The following is a 23,578-nucleotide window of genomic DNA, read 5'->3' on the forward strand; positions in this document are numbered from 1 at the left end:
AAATTGGGTCTAGAAAGTTATGGAACTCATTACATATTCACTACTTTGTGGTCAAATCTGACTGGATTTCTTCTATGTAAGGTTAATTATAATAGGTCTGAAGTCTAGATCCCATTCAAAAGAAATTTAAACTTTCTGTTGGTACTTAGTTTAGGTCACTTATGTTTAAAATATGTGTTAAATTTATTTATGGTTAAAATGATCTTAAGAAAGAAAGGAAGAAGGAGGGAAAGAGGGACGGGGGTGGGGAAAGGAAAGAACTGCTGGCTAGACATTTTTCTGGAGTCTATTTTTTAAACCATTTTCTCAGACTTGTAGGAAAAACTACCCTGTAAGAGTGTGAACATATCTACCTATTTTTAGCTACCAGAGTAATAATTGAAAGAGTCATTAGTAAAAAAAAAAAAATCATGGGCTGGTAATATGGCCTAGTGGTAGAGTGCTTGCTTTGTATACATGAAGCCCTGGGTTCAATTCCTCAGCACCACATATACAGATTAAGCCAGAAGTGGTGCTGTGGCTCAAGTGGTAGAGTGCTAGCCTTGAGCAAAAAAAAAAAAAAAAAAGAAGCCAAAGATAGTGCTCAGGCCCTGAGTTCAAACTCCAGGACTGGTTAAAAAAAATCAATTCATGGAAAACGATGTCACAAGAACAAGGATTAATCACTATTGGCGAATAGGAAGAATAGAGTAAACTATGCCTTGTAGCTATGGTGAGATCTGCTGTTTACTGAAGTTGATCTCTTCCATTTTCTGATGGATCTTCTGCATAATTCGGAATACCTTAGACTGATATAACTGCTGGATTAATGTACATTCTCTGAAATCGCAAGAAACTTGTGATTATGCTCACTATAGAAAAGAATAAAAACATAAGTAATTCACAATAGTAGCAAACTTCACAAATCATTCCCATTTGGCTTTGGTATGTGTTTTGTACTCAAGTTTACAATGGGTGCGTCTAGTTTTCTGGGAATTTACTTCAAAGAGAAAAATGAAATAGCATAGTGAAAACTTGGCTCCCTTTGGGCTGGGAAACATTCCAATTTTCCTATCCCAATCCTGTCCATTCAGGAAATAGACATGGCCTTACTCAAAGGTCTCTCTGAAGTAAAAAACTGCACTAATTCTTTGGATTTCAAAGGGCTTCCTCACAGGGATTCCAGTTCCCTTAAGGCCAAAGCAATAATTAAGCTGAATATTAGGAAATGCTTTAGCTGGGAAAATGGAGAGGACAAATACCAACATGTCTGGTAGGTGGGGCTGACAAAGAATTCCAAGAGAGTAAAAGAACTTTCATGCATCCAGCTGGAGCTTGCAAAGCATTAGAATACCTGTGATAAACTCTCAGGCTCAAGTTTAGTTATAGATTATTTCTTGTAATAATTCTAAAATCTCTATAGAAAGGTTGGCCTGTGTTATAACCTATGACATGGTACTCCATGGTTTCTTCTGAAAATAAAATGAGCCAATTATCAGTATTTAGCTTCACACAAGGTATACAGTAAATGACCTAAATCACATTAGCTGAATGTGAACTAAACTTAAAAATACCTCATGCAGAACAGTTACATCCTTATTTTCTGAGTGTGTGTTGGTGCTGGGTCTTGAACTCAGGGACTGGATGATATCCCTTAGCTTTTTCACTCAAGGCTAACACTTTAACACTTGAGCCACAGGTCCACTTCCAACTGTTTGGTGGTCAGTTGTACTGGCTGGCTTTGAATTGCAATCCTCAGATCTCAGCCTTCTGAATAGCTAGGATTATTAGGGTGAGTTATAGCTCCTGGCTTGCTATGATATTTTGTAAGAATAATTGTAGATAATCAATTTTCTACAACCCAATTAGGAAGAGCCATGTTACAATTGTGGACATATTCATTCCTCTTTTAAAAAATACAATCCCACTTTCTGGGTTTATTTTAGAAGAACTCAGGCAATGATGCAAAGGGTGATACAACAATTAGGGAATTTATAACAATATTTCTTGTAACTAGACACATTCATTGTTTAGGGTAGAAAATATAGAGATTAGAATTTTTCAGCTATTCAATTTTGCAGTATTGAATATCCTTTTTCATTTCACTCCTACCAGCATTAGCCTTTGTAGTTAAATCTCTTTCGTTTCAACTTCCTCTTACTTCCAAGGTTTTCAGAGTAGTTTAAAAAGAGAAACTTTTGTCTGTGCTACTGGGCACAGTGACTATTCTGAAGAAATTCAAGAACTAAAAATATCAACGATATAGATATGGTCTCTTTATTGTATGTAATTAGGTAGAAATGGAAATCTGTATGTTTTGTAGCATGCAGGAAAAAAGGAAGCACAACTCCAGGCTAAGTCAAGGTGTTTGTCTCTTTGTTAACAGAAAGATTAGCACCAAATGTATGTGTGGGTGCGTGCAAATGCGCTGGTCATTGAACATGAACTCAAGGCCTGGGAACTGCCCTGGAGCTTTGTTGATCAAGGCTAGCACTCTGCCATTTGAGCCACAGTTCAATTTCCAGCTTTCTGCTGATGCATTGGAAGTAAGTGATTCATGGACTTTTCTGCCTGTATTGGGTTTGAACTGCAATCCTCAGATTTGTGCCTCCTGAGAAGCTATACTATAGGCTTGAACCACTGTTGCTCAACAACACAGTTTTTAATAGCAACCTGTTGATATAAAAATTTGATTAACCAGAATACACCATTGCCCCTCTGAATCCATTTAATTAAGGTTCTAGGATGTCACTGTTAGGACATATAGTCAGCCTTCTATACCAACAGGTTTCACACCCATAAATCAACTGTCTATTGAAAATACTTTTAATGCATTAATTCAGAACATGTACAGTAGAAAGCTCTTTCTTTGTCCTTACTTCCTCCATAGTACAGCTAAATAAGCTGCATTGTATAGGAAATAATTGCTATTTTACATGATAGTTTCATTGCATTAGGCAGTATAAACTATCTAGAAATGGTTTAAAGTAGATGGGAGGATGTGTGTGGGTTGCATGCAAATAGTATCCAATTTTAGATAAGAGATGAACATCCACAGATGCAGGTATCCGCGGGGGATTCTGGAACCAATTCTCCGAAGACAATGAGGAATGACAGTACACATTCATTTTCCACATTTCCAGAATTTCCAAATGCTCATATGTTTTTGCCTCTGTGTACCAATAAGAAAGAAGTGCCTAGCCTGCTCTCGGTAGTAAAGGATATCTCCTTTCTGCCACAACCGTCATGAAAACTGCTTCCAGCGATGACAAGCCTCTCCTAGGCTTGTGGTGGTGGTAAATATTGTGGTGAATGTGTTTTAAAATAATCACCCATCCAGAAATGTGTTTCTTTATTTCATTTTGTCTCCTGGCAAAATAGAAGATGCTTGATGACTCACCTTTGTTGATTAATCAGTGGCATTGATTTTTTAATATTCTGTGACATAAACACAGCCTCAAGCATTCAGATAAAGAATAGTAAACTGCCTGCTTTTTCTTTGTCTCAAATTGTCTACTATTTCAAAGTCTCCTACACTAAAGGAATAAAAATCAGTCTTTCAAATATGATTCATGAAAAATTTGCTTATGGATTAATATTATTAAAACTAAGTACATCATATACCACTTCTCTTTCTATTGCACAAGAAAGCCTTGCATTTCTTAATCACCTATACAGAATATGCGTTATACAACACTATGGTGCTTTGGCTGGTTCCTGTAAATAGCTCTGAGCTGAATGTGGGTGTTTGGTACAATTCTGCAGAACACAGCCCTCAGCCATGTGTCAGCAGTTCAAAGCAATACTCTATTCTTTGGATTGCTTATCCATTATTACTTCAGACAATGAGTATCTGATACAAAAATAAAAGTGATGGATGCCGAGTGAACTGGCAAGTGTGTTCTGAGTAAGAACAAATGGGAAAGACATCGTGGTTCATTGCCTGATGAAATTACTTTTGGGTATTTAAATACATCTTACATTATGTTATGCATGGGCTGTTGAATTGAACTCTGGCGATCATCTCTGAAAAATTAACTGCTTCTATTCTGAAACACATTTAAATCTCCTTAGTTTTATATTGGAAATAATTATTAAATAAAATTAACTACATTTATACTTGAGGACCAGTATTTTAAAGTCATTATTTAAAAATCCACCTGGCTCACAAGCAAAAAAAAAAAAAAAATCCACCTGGAACTAATTGTTAAAGTGTCTGTGTCTTGATCTGTTTCTCTCTTTTCTCCTTCACCTTCCCGCCATTCCTTCCTCCCTTCTTCATTCCCTCAGTAAAATAAAGAGAACAAGGATGGAAAGAGCAAATCTATCTTCTAAAACACTGTAATAAATATTCTGTTTGCATTTGAGATTGTAAATTAGGATAGAAAAATGATTCATCATTTCCTGGAAAAATAAACTTATTTTTGTAGACCTATGCTCTTCTTGGCCTGGTGAGAGAAATATCTGTCTCCTGAAGTTAAAATCATACAGCTGACTGACTTGGCATAGCATTTCTGTCCACAGTCCCACAAATGGCAAGTTTGTGACATTCTGTGTAATTGTCCTCCAAAGCCAAGTTTGACAATTTACTTCTTACTTGAAAATCTCAGTGTCATTTTTTCATACAGTTCCTGAAGAATGAAGATCAACTCCTTTATGTCATGATGTAAATGGTTGTATGACAATTCTAGAGCTCTGTGAGATGAGCTTTTTTCTGAGAAAAATAAAACATATTTATCTCATCTTAAGTTAGAGTTTGTTCTTGATTACCCCATTATTACAATAGAGTCATGGAGTAATTATAAACAGTTAGAAAATAAGATTTTCACAATAGTTTTTGGATCCAGAAGCTAAATTTTGGAGGGCTGTTCAATACCTTATCTCCTATCTAGAAATTAATCTACTTTTATATTTTTAAAGGAACAGGAGTGGAAAGATGTTTCTCTAATAAAAGTGGAGTGAAATTTCCTTGGCCTGTACCCAGGTATAAGGACTGACTTTTTTGGGGGGTGGGGGGAGAGGGTGTCAGATATGGGGCTTGAACTCTGGTCCTAGGTGCTGTCCCTCAGCTCTTCAACTCAAAGCTATTGCTCTACCACTTTGGGCCACTGTGCCACTTCTGGTTTTCTGGTGATTAATTGGAGATGGACTTTCCTGCCCCAGCTGGCTTTGAGTGATGATCCTCTGATCTCAGCCTCCTGAGTAGCTGGGATTATAGGCATGAGCTACTGGCATGATCTGAACCACCTATGGGATTCAGTTTGAGGTAAATCAACTGACAAAAAATCTATAGAAAAACATGTATTTTAATTGCCTTGCAATATTTGAGGTACTAAACACCTGAAACTTCAGAAAGAACAAAGAGACTTTTAAAGCTTTTTTTTTTCAAAAGACAAGTTTGTATTTTCCATTCATTTCATGACTCATAAAGGAAGAAATCTACTGAAATTTTCAAAAAGATGTTAATAACAGTTATCATAATTACTCATTTCAAAATAACTAATTAGAACTCTAAGAAGTAACTTAGATTTATGAATTAACTTGACAAGGGAATCAATATTTGATGAATGTATTTCTTACTTACCAGTTCAAAATACTTTCTCTCAAGTAGATTGAATTTCTCAATTGTCAGATTTGTTGAATATATTCATCTCAAGAGATAAATTATAATTAAGGTATTATTAAATGTCCAATTTATCAAGTTTGCTATTTAAATAAAATATTTTGCTCTAATAAGAAAAGGCTAGAGAAGTTTAGATAATTTTGTGTTTCAAGGTTTTAAATATATTACAAATGGCTTCCATAAAACTTTATGATTCATATATTTGGGCCATAGAAAATTAAAACTTGGATGGAAAAATGGACACCATTTCTGTATCTTAATCCATTTGGGTAGGGAGTCCTGGAGAAAAGAGCCAGAAACCAAAAAAAACAGGAGTTCTTTCAAGCAATAGAAAAGGGGAAGGAACTCCCTGTTTGGTGATTTTTCAGGAAAGAAATTTGAAAGTATGAGTTATAGAGAAACTTCATGTGTTTGGTATGTAATCAATCACCTTCTCTGACAATTAAAGCCTTCAGTAAAATTGTTGTTTACATCTGGACACTGGTGGTTCATATCTATAATGTTAGCTACTCAGAAGGCTGAAATCTAAGGACCAAGGTTGGAAGCCAGCCCAGGAAGAAATGTCAGTGAGGTCCTTATCTCCAGTTAACCAGCAAAAAGCTAGACGTAGAGGTATGGCTCAAGTGGTAGAGTCCTAGCCTTGACAGGAAAAGCCAAGCATGAGCACAAGGCCCTGGAGTTCAAGCCCAAGGACTGTAGCAAAACAAAATAAATAAAACTAAAGCTGTGTGCTGATGGCTTACACCTTTATTCCTAGCTACTGAAAAGGCTGAGATCTGAGAATCACAGCTGCCAGGAAAGTCTGCGAGACTCTCATCTCCAATTAGCCACAGAAAACTAGAATCAGAGCTGAGGCTTAAAGTGATAGTGTGTTACCCTTGAGCAAAAGAGCTCACGGACAACATCCAAGCACTGAGTGCAAGACCCATAGCAGATGGAAAAAAATATAAAATCTTGGTTAGTATGATAATATTGGTGGAAGATGGTAAACATAGCATAAAGCTATACATAAACACTCTCCACAGTCACCTAAGGAAAAAAAGATAATGTCCATCACCATTGCCCTTCTCTTCTATTTGTCCAAAGGCTATTTGTGTCAGGAACTAAATGTTTTCTGTCTATATCCACTGTCCTTTCTGTTCTGCCTACTCTGTTTAAGCAGCTCAATAAACATTGGTTGATTGAACTAAGTATATAATTAGATGCACGAGCATGACATCCGGGAGCCTGCTTTTATTTTCTGCTTTTGCTGAATGGGAGGTTCCTACTTACAGGCATCAAGGAATGCCCTTATGTAGCAAATTTGAATGGTGTCAGCTAAAATATGCAGTGAATACATCTTTCCTGGCTCCAATTTCCTGCCAGCTTTTCAAAATACACAGATTGTCTTTCTTATTCAAGAGGAGACATGAAAGGAAGTGAGAGAACAGACTCTACTCTGTCTAACTGCCCACCTTATTGAACATTTGCAAATGTCCGCTGGATAGCTCAAGAGATTTCCACAAGACACAGTGTTGATTCTAGCTAGTTACTATAAAAGAAAAACAAGGATATTTATTCTGAGTGTTGCTGCCAAGTGTTAGGTGTAACATCTGGCACCAACTAACCTACAAGGGAAAAAAAAGATAATAGAATGTGTTTGGGGATTTGCAGGCCCAGCGATGAGGATAATTTGTAGACCCAATTTCTGATAATACAGGGGGAAAAATACTTTCATCTGAATCACTGATGTGATCAAATAAATATGAGTGAATACTTGCCAATTGCTAAAGCAATTTATCTCTCCAAATGTATTGGAAATGCTAATTTTACCAGGGTGCAAGCTGCTAAAATGCAGCTAGTAGATCATTAAATTTCAATAGGGAATAGACTTTATATTTAACATAAACAGTCAAGTCATTTTGGTTGCCTGAATTTTGTGCCACATTTAGAAAGCCTTCTGCGTAACCATAGGAACGGCTTTGCTTAAGCACTGTTGCTTGTGGAAATCCAATTCATTCTGAATTAGCTGAAAAAGATGGGGGAAGGCTAAATGATTTGTTTCTGTACATTGCTTTCCAAGTTGCTTCTTTAAAAGTATGAAGAGAAAAATTCTTAAATGTTTTCTTTCTTTTCATTGGCATGGTGGGGAGGGAGAGAAGTATAGGTCAGATTGGAAGGTCAGACCCTAACAACATTGGCCTTATAGAAAATAAAATGTAATGATTTTCTCTCGTTTTCAGAGACAGTCCCTACAGTTATCATTTTCTTAATATGTCTTAATACATGTGACTTAGGAGCACAATCTTTTGTAGGAAATTTTACACCTGAGACAAAATCCTAGGAGATATCTGTTTATGTTAAAAATAATTGTTCTCTTTTTTTATAGGACATTACATGAGCCATGAGCTACATGCATCTGACCATTAATTAGGTTAATCACTTAAAGCAGGTTAGTTGGAGAATAAGACCAGATGATATTTTGCCCTGTGTAGTATTAAGGAAAGAGTGTGTCTAGATAGACAATTACAGAGTGCTTATGATAGCCAAGGGAGATGAGAATTTAGGCACACGTTACCTTACATTCCTTTTTCTTGTCTAAAAATGACTCTCAACATCATTAATCCATAGAAATTTTTCTTATCCTTCAGATTCAGTTCAGATTTCATTAGATTCAAGATGTTTTCACTAACCCCTACCTTTCAATAATGATTACATCTTTATTAATTTTATTTACATCATAAATGTGTCTGTGTAGATCATTATTCTTTATATTACAAGGTGTGTGTGTGTGTGTGTGTGTGTGTGTGTGTGTGTGTGTGTGTGTTCCTGGACTTTGAACTTAGGGGCTAAGTACTATTCCTGAGCTTTTTTGCTCAAGACTAGTATTCTACCACTTGAGCCACAGCACTACTTTTGGCTTTTTTTTTTTTTTTTTTTTTTTTTTGGCCAGTCCTGGGCCTTGGACTCAGGGCCTGAGCACTGTCCCTGGCTTCTTCCCACTCAAGGCTAGCACTCTGCCACTTGAGCCACAGCGCCGCTTCTGGCCGTTTTCTGTATATGTGGTGCTGGGGAATCGAACCTAGGGCCTCGTGTATCTGAGGCAGGCACTCTTGCCACTAGGCTATATCCCCAGCCCCTACTTTTGGCTTTTTGGTGGTTAATTGGAAAGAAGAATTTTATGGGCTTTCCTGTCCAGGGTTGAATTCAAAGCATGATCCTCAGATCTCAGCCACCCGAGTAGCTAAGATTACAGATGAATCATGGGCAAATGGCACACAAATGATTTTTTAAACTAATCATCTGCAGTGTCATAATGAAAGCTAGTAAGGACATGGCATGTTTCTTCTTCTTTTCCTAATTGCCTACAATCTAGAGTATTGCACCTAGTAAAGCATAAACGACTGTTTTATTTGTTTTTTGTTGTGTTGGGTTTTTGGTGGTACTGAGGTTTTTGAACTCAGGGCTTTGTGCTGACTAAACAAGGGTCTGACTACTGGGCGCTCCAGCCCTTTTTCATCTGGTTATTTCTGAGATTACATCTTAATTTTTCCTAAGCCAGTTTAGACTGCCAATCTCTTATTTATGATTCCTGTTAATGATGGGGAGATAGGCACAGGTGACTATACCCATCTTTTTTCTGTCTCATGAAGTTTACTTTTTGGTTGGTGTGTGGCTTGAACTTGGGTCTGGGCAATGTCGCTGAGCTCTTTTGCTAAAGGATAGCTTTTTAACACTTTGGGTCACAGCAGTACTTCTGGTTTTTGAGTGGTTAATTGGAGTGAAGAGTCCTGTGGACTTTCCTGCCCAGTCTGGCTTTGAACTACAATCCTCACATGTCAGCTTCCTGAGTAGCTAGCTAGGATTGCAAGCATGATCCGCCAGTGCCCAGATTGTCTCATGAACTTTTAAGCACGAATCTCCCAATCTCTGCATCTGAGTAGCTTAAGCCACCAATATCAACCATAAGTAAATGTTTTTGATTAGTTAATTTGGGTAAGAAAAGGAAGACACCAGAGATAATAAGGGCAGACATGGCCTACTTCACAATTTCATTGAGGTTATTAGTAAGAAATGGTGAGGAGAATGGTGGAAATTCCAAGGAGGCTAAATAAATGAAAGGAAAAGGAAAGATTATTGAATTCATAAACTCCACCAGGAATGGTAATATGGTCCTGGAAGGACACTTATAATAGCCTGGAAAATGATCCTCCAAAATTAGATTCAGTATAATCCTTGGACACTCTAAATGTTATCCTAATTTGAGTAAAGGTCTTTGCCACGGTGTCTACATCTAAGTCTAAAACTTGAAATAATGAGATAATTATAAATTTTTCTAACAGACCAGATGGTAGACAGAGGCTGACAATCGCGATGTGACCACAAGCCAAGGAATGCCAGAAGCTGCAAGAATTGGAGGAGTCTGTGACTCCCCTAGAGTTTCTACATATGCAAAATTTTGCTGATTTTCTGATTCCAGCCTAGTGAACCAAATTTGGTTTCTGGCTTTTAGAAGTATAAGAGAAGAAATTCCTGTTTGTTTTGTTTTTCCTTTTGCCACTCCTGGAGCTTAAACCCTGGACCTAGGTGTTGTCCTGCGCTTCTTTTGCTCAAAGCAAGAGCTGGCTTCCTAATCACGATCCTCTGATCTCAGCTTCCTGAGTAGGATTACAGGCATGATTCCTGGTTTTTAAACATAAAGTTGGTAGTAATTTTCTACAGTTTCAGTTGCATTGGGAATGTAGCACAAAACCTATAGTATCTGTATTTATTAAGGAATGTAAAACTGAAATTAAGAAGAGGTTAGTAACTTTTAAAAAGGCTAATTCACATACATAATTATTGGTGCCATTGAGAATCAGATCCAAGTCTGAAAAACTTAAGAACTGGCCAAATCATTTGTCTTACCCAGTGGGGCAAGTCTGTCGCAAAGCCAAATTGAGTTTTATTGACTCAGTGTTGGCACTGTTCTGAGGACTGAAACATTATAACTGGATTGTTCCCTGAAGCAAAATAGAAATAGAGGTTTCAATTAGTTGACTGACTAATTTAGGTAAACCTGTAGGCCTCTCTCATCATTACTTCTCAAAATAGGAAACTATGTAAATAACCTTTCAGAGAAGTTCAATTTCAGATACCAAACCAGTAACCTTGCCAATTCTCCTTTCCTTATAAATGTCAAATGAGAAAAGCAGGATTTCTTTCGATTATTTCAAAGGTTATTTGTTCATCTGTTCATCTATTAGACATTCATCAGCACATCTAGATGATACTATGAGCTGGCCACAAGTGACTCACACCTTTAACCCTAGCTACACAGGAGGCTGAGATCAGAGAATGCAAGTTAAAGGTTAAAGCAGGCAGATAGTCCTTGAGATTCTTATCTCCAATTAATTGCCAAAAGCTAGAAGTAGAGGTGTGGCTCAAGAGGCAGAGTGCCTGCCTTAAGTGAAAAAGCTAAGGGGTAGTACCCAGACCTTGAGTAGTCAAGCCTACTATGGAATCAAATTTTAAAAAAATACACAAGGAAAGAAGATGAAGCTATGGCTAGTCCCTGTTTGATATATTTGAAATGCATTCCTTTCCTACAAACTAAAAGTCCATTTACTGCTTTGGTTAACATTTTGATGGGGAAGTAAAAACAAACACTTAAGATAGCAAGTTAAGATACTTAAAATTAGGTTTGCAAAATGCTTAGGAGAAAAAATAAACCAAGAGAGAGGAAAAATGGCCCGAGTTTGGTTATATATTTGCATAAAATAGCAATGGTAATCCTCTCTGAGGAAGAGATAGCCAACCTAGCACTTGAAGGAGATGAGGAAATCAGCCAGGGATGTTTGGAGGGAAATCAGTACAAGTAGATACAGAGGAGAGAGAAGGAGAGGAACAAGAGAGAGAGAGAACATGCAGAAAGGCATGAGGTCAGAAAGAAATCACTGGCCTAAGCCTCCTGCATGAGACTAAGGCTATAGATTCAATTTGGAGACATGTGGGAAGGCATTAGAGGGTTTTGAACTGAGGAAATCTGGTTTCCTCGTTTGTTTCAGTGAATTACTTAAAGGTTAATACAAAGCGTAACTTACCAAGACAAGCATTGAAGCTATATGCTGCAGTATTTGAGAAGTCATAATTGTAGATGATGACAGAAAAGAGGAATACTCTTTGAATTCCTTTTGGAGATCCTGATTAGTCCATGTACTACATTCTATTTTTCTTTTACCCTTTTTGATTTTCATAATGAAGATCAAAGCATAAATGACTTACACCATTAAATGAATGACCAGACTAAAGCCTAATTCTATCTTTAGAGAAGAAAACCAGTGAAAATGAATTGTTTTGGAGTTGGTCTTTTGTTATTTGTTTGCTTATTTATTGTGCCAGTCAGTACTGGGGCTTGAATTCAAGGTCTGGGCATTGTCCCTGAGCTTTTGTGCTCAAGGCTAGCACTCTACCACTTGAGCCACAGCTTCACTTCCTCCAGAGTTTTGATGGTTAATTGGAGACAAGAGTCTCAATGATCTCCTTGTGAGAATAGCTTTGAATTATGATCCTCAGATTTCAACTTCCTGAGTAGCTTGGATTAAAGGCATTAGTCATCACGGCCCAATTATGCTGATCTTTTCTCTTTCTCTTTCTCTCTCTCCTCTCTCTCTCTCTCTCTCTCTCTCTCTCTCTCTCTCTCTCTCTCTCTCTCTTTTTGGTCAGTTGTGGGACTTGAACTCAGGGTCTAGGTGCTATTCTTGAGCTTTTGTGCTCAAGGCTAGCTTTCTGCCAAGCTCTATTACTTAAGCCACAGCTCCACTTCCACTCTTTTGGTGATTAAATGGAGATAAGAGTCTCATGGTCCTTCTTGCCAGACTGACTTCAAATCATGATCCTCTGATATCAGCCTCTTGAGAAGCTAGGACTATAGGCATGAGCCACCAAGCACCTGGATAGTTGATCTTTTCTTACTGCTTCAACTTTCACATAACTAGCAAAATAACAAGCAAAATAACATTGACTTTGTTTTCTTTAATGTTCTTGAACTGTTTTTAAATTATGTAAAATACAACTCTCATTCCACCTGTCTTCATCAACAAGGACCTTTACATTAAATAAAGTTTGTTTAAAAATTACCTTACCTAAATATAAATTTCGAGAGTAATTAAACTTTATTATTTTAATATGTGATATGAAGTGTCCATACATGGAGTATGAGAGAGGGAACAAAAGAGGAAACCAAGAATACTGGGTAAAGAGGAGTGGAAAAGGATGGGCTGGGAATATAATCATCCTTCATTTCATAGGGAATCAGTGTTAGGACCTCTAAGAATATTGAAATTTGTGGCTGCTGATGTCTCTTCTGCAGAATTGTATAGTATTGGCCTTTTACCTGTACATACCCTTCTGTATACTCTAAATCATTTCTGGATTAGTTACAATAATGTAATTTACATGCTATATAAATAGTTATATGGCTTCATGGAAATGACAAAAAAGCCAGTATTTATTTGTTCAATACATATGCAATATATTGTTTGCAACTTTTTAGTTACTATCTCCAAGTAGTTGTACAAAGGAGTTTCAATTCAAGAAATCCATTTTTAAGTACAATTCATCTTGATCTGTGTTATCCCTTCCAACATTTTCTCCATCTCTCCCAAATTACTTATCTCCTCTGGTTATCTGGTTTCTGTTATGGGGTTCAAGGGAGGGGATTCCCCATCCCTCCAAGAGTCCACCACTCAGACACAGTCTCAAGCAAAAAGATGGATTTATTGGGGAAGCATAAAGCAAACTGAGCAGCCAGGGATGCAGCACAGACTTGGAAGCTGAAACTGTGACAGTGAAAAGTGGGGTGACCAGCCAGGGACACAGTGCAGACTCGGGAGCTGCTACTGTGACCCTGAGTAGTCCTCAAATTGGGGTTTATAAAGGTAAAAGCGTAGCACAGATGTAGGAGGTTGGTGCAGGGGGTAGAGCAAACAACAAGCAAGTTAAGCAAGCCATTTACAGAAGCAGAATTTTGGGGTCAGGTTTACCTACTCTACTCCCCCCAACATTTTCTACCATGTTTCCCTAGTCAAGATGGAGTCAGCTGTACTCCCTACAATGGTTTCCATTTCATAAACACTGACTATATACATTTATTATTATGATTATACTGGTCAACTCTTCTTCTCTCCATTCATCTGCTTCTATACATGCATGATTGAATTCACAGAGGCTTAACTACATGCCAGATTCCGAAGTTTCCTCTTTCTTGTTCTTACTGATCTATAATTTGAGATAAATCTGTGTTTTATATTCCACTGTTCCATTACTTCTCCCTTGAGGGCAACTACATCAGTTATAGGCACAGCATCCAATAATGGTTTCTAATCAATCTCCAACATAAAATCATGTGCGTACACTGGTCAAGTGATAGTAACATCACAAAAGCCTTGGAAATCTAGTTGGGAAATATATGTAAAAAATCAGGATGGCAACTTTCAAAAACCTTGGGACTGATCAAACCAATCATTTTCATATTAGAACTTTAAAGTAGATTTTATCCTATTTTCTTGCTGTCAAGAAAGCTGAGACACCACAAGCACCATTGTCAGGCTGTGCCTCTCAATGGTGAGTTGAAGAAGAGAAGATGACAAGTGACTTCCTTCAAATTCAGTTCAACAGCTTTCCTCTAACCCAAATAACTCTAATTCCACTTATGAGAACAATCTCTGGCCCTTCCACCTTTCACCTGTGTTCAAATGAAATAGACTTCAAAACAGCTTTGCAGTAAAACAAAGATTTCTATTTTAAAAATTTTGCTGAGTAGAAATTTTTTCTCATTATCTTTAAGTAGTTTTACAAAGGGATTTGAGTTCTACATATCAGTTTTATGAGTATAATGTATTTGTGTAATCTGTGCCATGCCTGCTATCATGCTCCCTTGTCTCTCTCAATTCCACCCATCCTCTGAGCTTCTTTGGCTCCATTTTCACATAACTACATTGCACATGTACCCACCCTTCCTCTCACCATTTTTCTACCCCTTCCCTTTAACCTTCTCAATCTTCAACAGAAAAATTTCAAGTTTCCTGGTATCCCTTCTGAAAAACTGTAAGTTCATTGTTCATATGAGTTAGAGCACTGGACTTTTCCTCTACACATATCAGGACTGTATGTATTAGACTTTGGTCAATTTGTTTGTATGTATTTGCATAAAACCTTGTGTATATTTGCATGTGTTTATCATTTAGCTCTAACTTCTAAATATGAGAAAAAAACATGTGCCCTTTGAATCTGGCTTAACATAATTTAAAAAAAATCCACTTTAAGGTGCTACTTCCCTTTCTGCATACAAAACAAAATATTTACCTGGTCAATGATTGCCATTTTCTTTGCTCTGAGAGCATTGCCTGCCTTGTTTCCTTTCACATGCTTCCATTCTTCATTAATACTTGCTGTGTTTATGCGAAGAGGGCAGAAAGCAATCTTCAAAGCAAAAATATCTCTATAAATAAAGAATTGGTTTTAATACATAGCTCCATGCTGCTAACAGCTAATAATAAAGCACTAGAATTCTGAGTGGGTTTCTATATTATTGGTAGGCTCTGTGGAAAGGAGCTGGTTCACAAGGTGCAGAGAGTTGAATGGCGTCAACTCTGAGGGCATCAGCTTGTGAACAAGACTATCTAAATCTGGAAAAGAATTCTGCAATTTTTACTCTTAGAGTGTGTTTTCATGGACATGAAGGTTCTGATATGAATAAAACATTACATATGTGAACTCTTAAGAAGAAGGACGTGGGAGAGAGTCTTTAAATACCACACTACTTGAACTACCTTACCAACAGTGTAAAGGAAAATAGATAACATTTTTTTTTCTGATCATCTTCCACATTTTGAATGATGCAATCTTCTGAAAGAAAAATTGCATAGAGGCAAGGCTCACATTGTATAAGGTTGAATCCTCCCAATTTACTAGCATTGTGACTCAGCAAATCATTTAACTTGGCAGTATTTCAATTTCCTATCTGTGAATTTAGAATAATATCTACTTCAAGGTGTTATTAACACAGTTAAATGAGTTATTGAAGTAATTAAAAGACAAAGATCATAAAGAGTTGAAATTACAATAATAATAATAGGTACAAATTAGTATTCTTGAAGAATAAACTATTGCTTTTCTTTGGTATATGGAAATGCATCTACGTTTGTGTTAGGAGTTATGAGCTTAAAAATTACAAAATTAATTCAATGGAGGACAGACAGTTTTTATAGCACATGATATTAAGATAATGAATATATATATGACTATACGAATCTCAGCTTAAACCTCATACCTTAGACAAATGTTAACTTCGTGAATTGTTGACATAAATGTGAAATGTTGAAGTTTCAGAAAAAAAATAGAGAAAAGTTTCAGCCTTTAGCGCTAGGCAGAGTTCAGACGTTACAAATTTGAACAAACCATATATAAAAGGAAAAACTGATAATGTGAATCTCAATATATTTTAAACTACTTAAACTCCAAAAGATTCTGTTAAAGAGAAGCAAAGTCAAACTACCTATTGGGAACCATATTTTCAAATTATATACCTGACAGAGGGTTAGTAACTAGATTATAGCTGGGCATCAGTGATTCATGGCTATAAATCCTGGCTGTTCAGGAGGCTGAAGACCTAAGGATTGTGGTTCAAAGTCAGCCTAAGCAGGAAAGTCTATGGGATTTGTATCTCCAATTAACCAGGCAAAAGCTAGAAATGGAGCAGTAGTTCAAGTGGTAGAGTGTCCTTGAGCACAAAAGCTCAAGGACAGGGACAGCACCCAGGCCCAGACTTCAAGCCCCACAACCAACAAAAACCAACCAACAAACAAAAAACCACAATGGAACCATCCTCTACAACTGTTTGTTTCCTCAAAGATGAGTATGTAGCTGCCATATAAGTTTTTTTTTTTAAATATCGTATTTCTGGATATTTATCCTCAAGAAACAAAACAATTCTCACAAACATGCTTGGATAAAAATGTCGATAATTATTCTTTCTATAGTAAACAATGACTATAAAGAACTCAGATGTCTTTCAGAAGGTGAATAGCTACACAAACTATGTTATTAACAGTGCTATAGAATACTACTCAGCAAGAAAATGGAATAAGCAATTGATACACACATCAATTCCCGTAAGTCTTTAAGAAATTATGGTGAGTGAAAAAATACACATATTAAATGATGATGAACTATATGGTTTAATTTTTATGTTAGTGTGTGTGTGTGTGTGTGTGTGTGTGTGTGTGTGTGTGTGTGTGTATGCTGTTCCTGGGGTTTGAACTTTTGGGTGGTTATTTGGAGATAAAAATCTCATGAACTTTCCTGCCCTGGCTTATTTTGAATCACGATCCTCAGATCTCAGCCTCCTGAGAATCTAAAATTATGAGCATAAGCCACTAATACCTGGAAAAACTTATATACTTTGAAATCACAAGTTATAGAAACCAAGAGAAAATTAGTTGGTGTCAGGGAACATAAACAGATATAGAAGTTTAGTACGCTCAGCTTATTACAAGTTTCACTAGTATACATTTAGCGTAGGAGCCTAACACAAGATAATATTTTGTGTTAATAAAGCCACTTAGTGTCTTCATTTTATTCTTATCAAGATCCTGGTTGTGATATTGTACTAGGGTTTTGTGGGATTTAATCATTGAAGGATATTACATAAAAAGGAGTACCATTTTGTTTTACTTCTTACAACTATGTGAAACCACAAGCATTTTAAAACAAAAGGCTAATTATGAAAGGTGTTATGGCACTGAATGGTTGTTTTGAAAAAGAATGTCTTCCAAATCTAAGTAACCAGAACTGGAGATTGTCCCATTGCAGTAGAAAATTTAGTCTATTTTTCAAGACTTTAAGGGAGATGTCCCCTAATCATTTGACAGTCTCTTCTTAAAAGTTCCTTATCCTCTAAATTGCTCAAACTCTATCCTCAAAGCTTTCTTGAATACCAAGAAAGAAGCGAGAGATAAAAAGACATCATCTTCAGAATATTACTCTCAAAAAAGAAATCATGTTTCATAACAGCAATAGTTTTAAATATTACTTTACAACTGATCGTTCATGAGCTGGATCTCTGACTCACCTAACCATCTGTTCAAGGGCTTGCAATTCAAAGTCTCTTTATTTCCTTGGTTTTACAAGAAAATAAAAGTTCAAAGCCTAGTCACTTGCAATATTCCACTTTTAATGAAAAGAGAAGAGCCATCTTTTCTTTGTACCTTTACTGGTACTTAAGTTGTGAGGAATATTTTAGTACTAAATGTATTGATGAGACATCAGTTTTCAAGGAAAATGTTCATTGTTCAGTAAATAAGTGTTTTATTTTGTTTTCTCTTTTTCTCCCCAAATTGCTTCCCCCCCATGTCTTGGAGCACAAAATGCTCCAAACTGTAACAGTTTGACTGTTCCATTTCAAAAGGGAGATGACTGACCTGAGAGATACCTCAAAGTAAGACTGGGCTGGCTCAGATGTGATCCAAGCTACTAAGGAGGCGGAGATGTGAGGATATGGGTTCAAAGTCACCTCAGGCAGACAATCTGAGAGACTCTTATCCCAAATTGCCCAACAAAAAGCCAAAAGGGTAGATGTGGTTCAAATGATGGAGTGTTAGCTTTGAGTGAAAAAGCTAAGGGAGAGCTTGAGGCCTTGAGTTGAAGCCCAAGTACTGGTGTGCACACACATGTTCACACATACACACATACATACATACACATATATACAAAAAATAATATGGAAATTCTGGAAGTGTTGTCACTGAGGATCATGAATCTCAAGGCTCAAGATTCACAGAAACAGCAGGACAAAGGCTGAACAAATACAATGAAACTCACTAGACACTGTTGGAAATGAACTTTAAATCTGGGGGGTGGGAAGGTAGTGGGGAATGTTAAGTGGGAGAAAATGAGGGAGGGGGTAACAGTGTTTAAAAAGAAATGTACTCATTATTTTACTTATGTAACTCTAACTTCCAGGTTCATCACCTTTTCAATAAATAAAAAATTCAACTTGTTGTGAAACTTATCTCTACTAGACTCTCTGAGTTGCACGAGGAAGAGGTTGGACAAGCTTGTCTAAGAAAGGCAAGTACTAACATTCTACCACTACCTGCACCCAAATAAAACTCATTTAACAGATACTTGAAAGCTTTGTGCCATTGGCTCAAATACGTTAGAGGACAACAGATCTGAATGCTTTTATGGTAGAAAAAGTGCATGTAAGCACATCATTTATATGCAAAAGCTTGTTTCTGCTTGTCAAATTATTTTCCTTCTACTTTCTTAACAGCACAACAACAAGCAGCATAAAAATTTCTTTCTGTTTTCTCAATTTTACTGAGTGCAGTTGGTTAGACTACAGTGCAGGAATAGCCTGAGGTATTGCATCTCCCAGGGAAGGCAGCATTACAATGAGAAGTTGTGATTTACCAGGAAGAAATCATGGTTTCAAGGTCATTGTTTTTTTAAAGTAGGAGATACTTTATTTTTCCCTTAGGCTAAGAGCTAAAAATGGAAAAGGGACTGATTTACAGTAATATAGAAGGCTAGCTTAGGAAATGCTTCTTTTAGTACATAACAGCCTTTTCTACATAATAGCAGTATGGTCTTAAATTAGCATGAGTTTTCACTGGTTGCTTCTAATTTCCTCAAACTAGATACAAGACATAAAGAAGTATTTGGTGTTCAACATCAGTGAGATGCTGGCTGGAGACCTATCTTGAAAGCCAAATGAAACAATAAATTAGAGTGAAATGCTTTGTAAACTGTCAAACTTTAGATACATAAAATGTTGCTTTTGTAACCAGGCACTGGTGCCTCCCATCTGTAATCCTAGCTACAGAGGAAGCTGACATCTGAGGATCTCAGTGAGAAGCCCACCCAAGTAGAAATGTCCATGAAACTCTTGTTTTAATTAACCTCCCAAAAAGCAGGATGTAGAGCCATGGTTCAAGTGGTAGGGCACCAACTAGGAAAAAAAATCGAAGGAACCTGAGTTTTTAGGTCAAGCCTTAGTGCTTGCACCAAAAAACATTGTGATAAATCAAACAAAACAAATGCTAAATCTCGGTTGGAGAAGGGTGGTCTGTAATAGCAAACAAATATTTTGCAGAGACTTTTGCTATTACGTTCATCCCTCCCTATTCACATGGTGGTTCTCAATATACAAATGATGTTCATTGAGTGTGTTGCTTGAATTGATTTTGGCAGAGAAAGATGAATTATTGACTCACCATCATCAGCACAATTTGTGCTATATGAGGCTGTTTCATCCTGTCTTGAAAAGTTCAAATAGAATTAGGTAGAATACTCTTACTCAGCAACCAGATGACAAATAAACTCATCTTTGAAGTTACCTGCCCAATGTTCAAGTTATTTTACACAAATGCATCAGTAAACTAGGCCTTTGTTCTTTCCTTTCATTTCATAGTCACTTTAAAATTATCAGATGAAGACATTTGAATACATAGAAGAGAAGCAGCTGGTTCTAAGTGAAACTGAATTCAATTCTGTGATCTCTTCTCCAGCCTGCCGCAGCATTTATATGATAAAGCTTCACGTAAGATATAGATAATGTTTCCTGGAAATTCTGTAGAGAGCCATAGAGGTAAAAAGGGAAATAATACATGTAGAGTATGTTGGTGTAAGAAACACCCTCACCCATCTAAGCCCAAAGAGTGGATTTGGAAAGAAGGAATGCAGCCAAAGTGAAACTTTACTGGTCGTCTGGCAAGATCGGGTGTCCATAAGATGGCAGGCACAATCCTGGAAATTACATCCCAAGCAACTGTGTACCAAGGGCGTGAGAATTTCGCCCCCAGTTCCTCATAGGTCTACGTATTGGTCTGATGTCTCTTTGGAACAACACCTAAATTATGTACTTTCTATTGTGTAAATCGAATACATGTACTTCCTGAGATTGGTTGAATTTTAGAAGCAGGCTTCTGGCTGTCTAAAACCTCATTTGTTCTTCTGTGACAGGAAGGCTTGTGTAATATCTGCCACATACAGTTTTTATCCATTTCCCCATTTTATTTTTCTACATTTTTTTCCTCTGCTAACCTGCCTACTCCCTATCTAATCTGTCCTGTGTATCTACGGCCTTTCCAATGCCTGAATTTTGTCACGAGAAAGCTACTGGTAATTTTCCACCCAGAACCAAATGCCTTGTCTTGAAAATGGACTACCACTGACTTTATTTCTCACATGTGGGAAGTCATGGAAAGAATGCTTACTATTGAGTTTGGTGGAGAATATAATTTTGAAGTAGTAAATTTCAGGCGTTTGACTTAAACCTGGAAAATAGGCCAAATGGTGAGAAGCAAAGGCAAACCTTTGCCTCTGAAAACATCCATCCACTTTATCTCTATATTCCCCTATGGAAATTGAAAGGGTTCTACAAGATGAATATTTGCCTACTAAACTCCAAAAGAGGAAAGACATTAAAATATTACTCAAAGATCACAATAAAAAATTTTATATCTTTGCTCTGTTAAATTTTGAAAGAGCACAAAAAATACTATGGTAAGACATTTCAAATCAGACAAATTCTGAGTTCAAATGTAAACTCTGCTATTTGAGCAAGTGACTTAATCTTTGTAAACATGTTTTTTTTTCATCAATTTGAAGATTATAATGGTATTCACCTCATTAAATTTTGTGGGATTAAATGGCATGATGCACACAAGAGGTCTAACCTAAAAGCCCTACTCTCAGAAAGCAGGTAATAACTGGAAGCAATTGTTATTACAAGGAATTTTACCTCAACTATTATATTTCATATCCATGTACCTTCTGTTATGCAAGAAATCACAAATTACCCACAGGAAAGCAAATGCTTAATTTTAAAACACAAATTTGAAGTTCAGACTTTAGTGGAAGAAACAGTAATTTTAATGTACTTCATTTGCCAGGTGTCAGTGGTCCATACCTGTAATCCTACCTACTCAGGAGGCTGAGATTTGAGCATTGGGGTTCAAAGCCAGCCCAGGCAGAAAAGTTCGTGAGATTGTTATCTGAGTGAAAAAGTCAATGGGAATCAATGAGTGTAAGCCCTTACTGGCATAATACAAAAATAAATAAACCTAATTCCCCCATGAATGGAACCATGCCAAGTACCCCCTCTCATTGTCTCTGATAAGACACAGTCTGGCTATTTCTCCAAGTTCCCAACAGCTCCTTTATAGCTAGGGCTGATTTATTGGGCTTCGCCTAACACAGTCCATTGGGATTACTGAGGAAAGCATCAGGCTTGGGAGGGTGACTGTCTAGAATTGAACAAACTATATCAGCTTGGTCTCCACAACAGAAATGTAACTCATTATGCTACTAGGCTATTAATTATCAACTTTCATTTCCCAAATACAAATTCTGCTCTCTTGGCTACCTCAATGATCTGATTATAATTTGCTGTGAGTAATGGAAAAGTACAAAAGGGAAAGATGGAAATATAGACTTTAAAAATCTGTATCAGAAGATGAAACCCCTCATTTTCTCCATAGAAATGAATTCTTTCCTGAACATTGATGTTTCAATTTAATTCCTTGTTAGGGTTTAAAAAAATCATACAAAGTTAAGAATGTAATGTGTATTCATGTGACTATTTTTCATTTTGTCCAGAAATTTATTCTTTTAGGGATTTCCTTGGCTTTTCACTTGCTACAATAATTTATGTTCTTTTTTCTTTAGTTTATATTTTTCCCATTTTAGATATATTTTCAGGTAGAGACAAGTCATCTTTTTTTTTTGCCAGTCCTGGGGCTTGGACTCAGGGCCTGAGCACTGTCCCTGGCTTCTTTTTGCTCAAGGCTAGCACTCTGCCACTTGAGTCACAGTGCCATTTCTGGCCATTTTCTATATATGTCAGGTGCAGGGGAATTGAACCCAGGGCCTCATGTATACGGGGCAAGCACTCTTGCCACTAGGCCATATCCCCAGCCCCGAGACAAGTCATCTTGAAAGATGTTATGCTAAGATTTCAGAAAGTACTTGAAAGAGTTACAAAGAGGGTCAGGGGAAAGGCATAGACAAGTGAAAAAGAGGAGAGAGGGAAAATGCAGTCAAGAATTCAATAGATACCCTAGAAAGTTAAAAAGAGTGAGGGAAGGTATGGGTGAGACTGTTGAAAAAGTTAGCCTTCATTATTTGCTTAATATATTTTTTCAAGTCGTTCCATTTTCTTGTGAATGGGGTGATGCCATTCTTTCTGACAAAAGCAAAAAATTCCATTGTACATATATACCACATTTACTAGATCCATTCACTCTCTGAAGGTTTGGTTTGATTCCATATCTTGGCTATGGTAAACAAAACTGTAATGAGCATGGTTGTGCTGGTAGCTTTTGTGTGGCCTGCTTTGTGCTCTATTGGATAAATGCTCAGGAGTGGAATTGCTGGGTCATAGGGAAGTTTTATGTTTAGTCTTTTGAGAAACCTCCATTACTGCTTTCCAGAGTAGTTGAACAAGTTTTCATTCCCACCAACAGTGCAATAGTGTTCTCCTTTGGCTACATCCCTACCAGCATCTGTTATTATTAGTTTTGTTGGTAACGGCCGTTCTAACCAGGGTGAGGTGGAATCTCAATGTTACTTTTATAGAATGTGCCTATAAATCTACAAGTAAACATAATGAATGGTAAAAGAAAAAATTATACCTGGACATAATAAACTGAACAGGACTTTAAACATTCACATGGTGATACCAAAGGGGAATGTTCTTAAGAGAGGATCACAAAGGCTCAATAGCTATGTACATATGATCATATAAAATGATGTTTATGAATGAATGAAATGAACTTCAAGAAATGGAAACATGAAGTTTTTTTCTTTTGCTTTTTTACTTTTTGATAATTTTTATTGTTGTTATTTCCTGCCCTCCTTTGTCATTGTTTTCTATTTCTGTACTTTCTGTCTTGTATGTAAGTTTATTTGTTTGGGGGAGGGCAAGAGGAAACACAGAAATGGTGGGACAAA

This window comes from Perognathus longimembris, chromosome 5 (assembly GCF_023159225.1).
Source record: "Perognathus longimembris pacificus isolate PPM17 chromosome 5, ASM2315922v1, whole genome shotgun sequence".
In the NCBI taxonomy this organism is placed as follows: domain Eukaryota; kingdom Metazoa; phylum Chordata; class Mammalia; order Rodentia; family Heteromyidae; genus Perognathus; species Perognathus longimembris.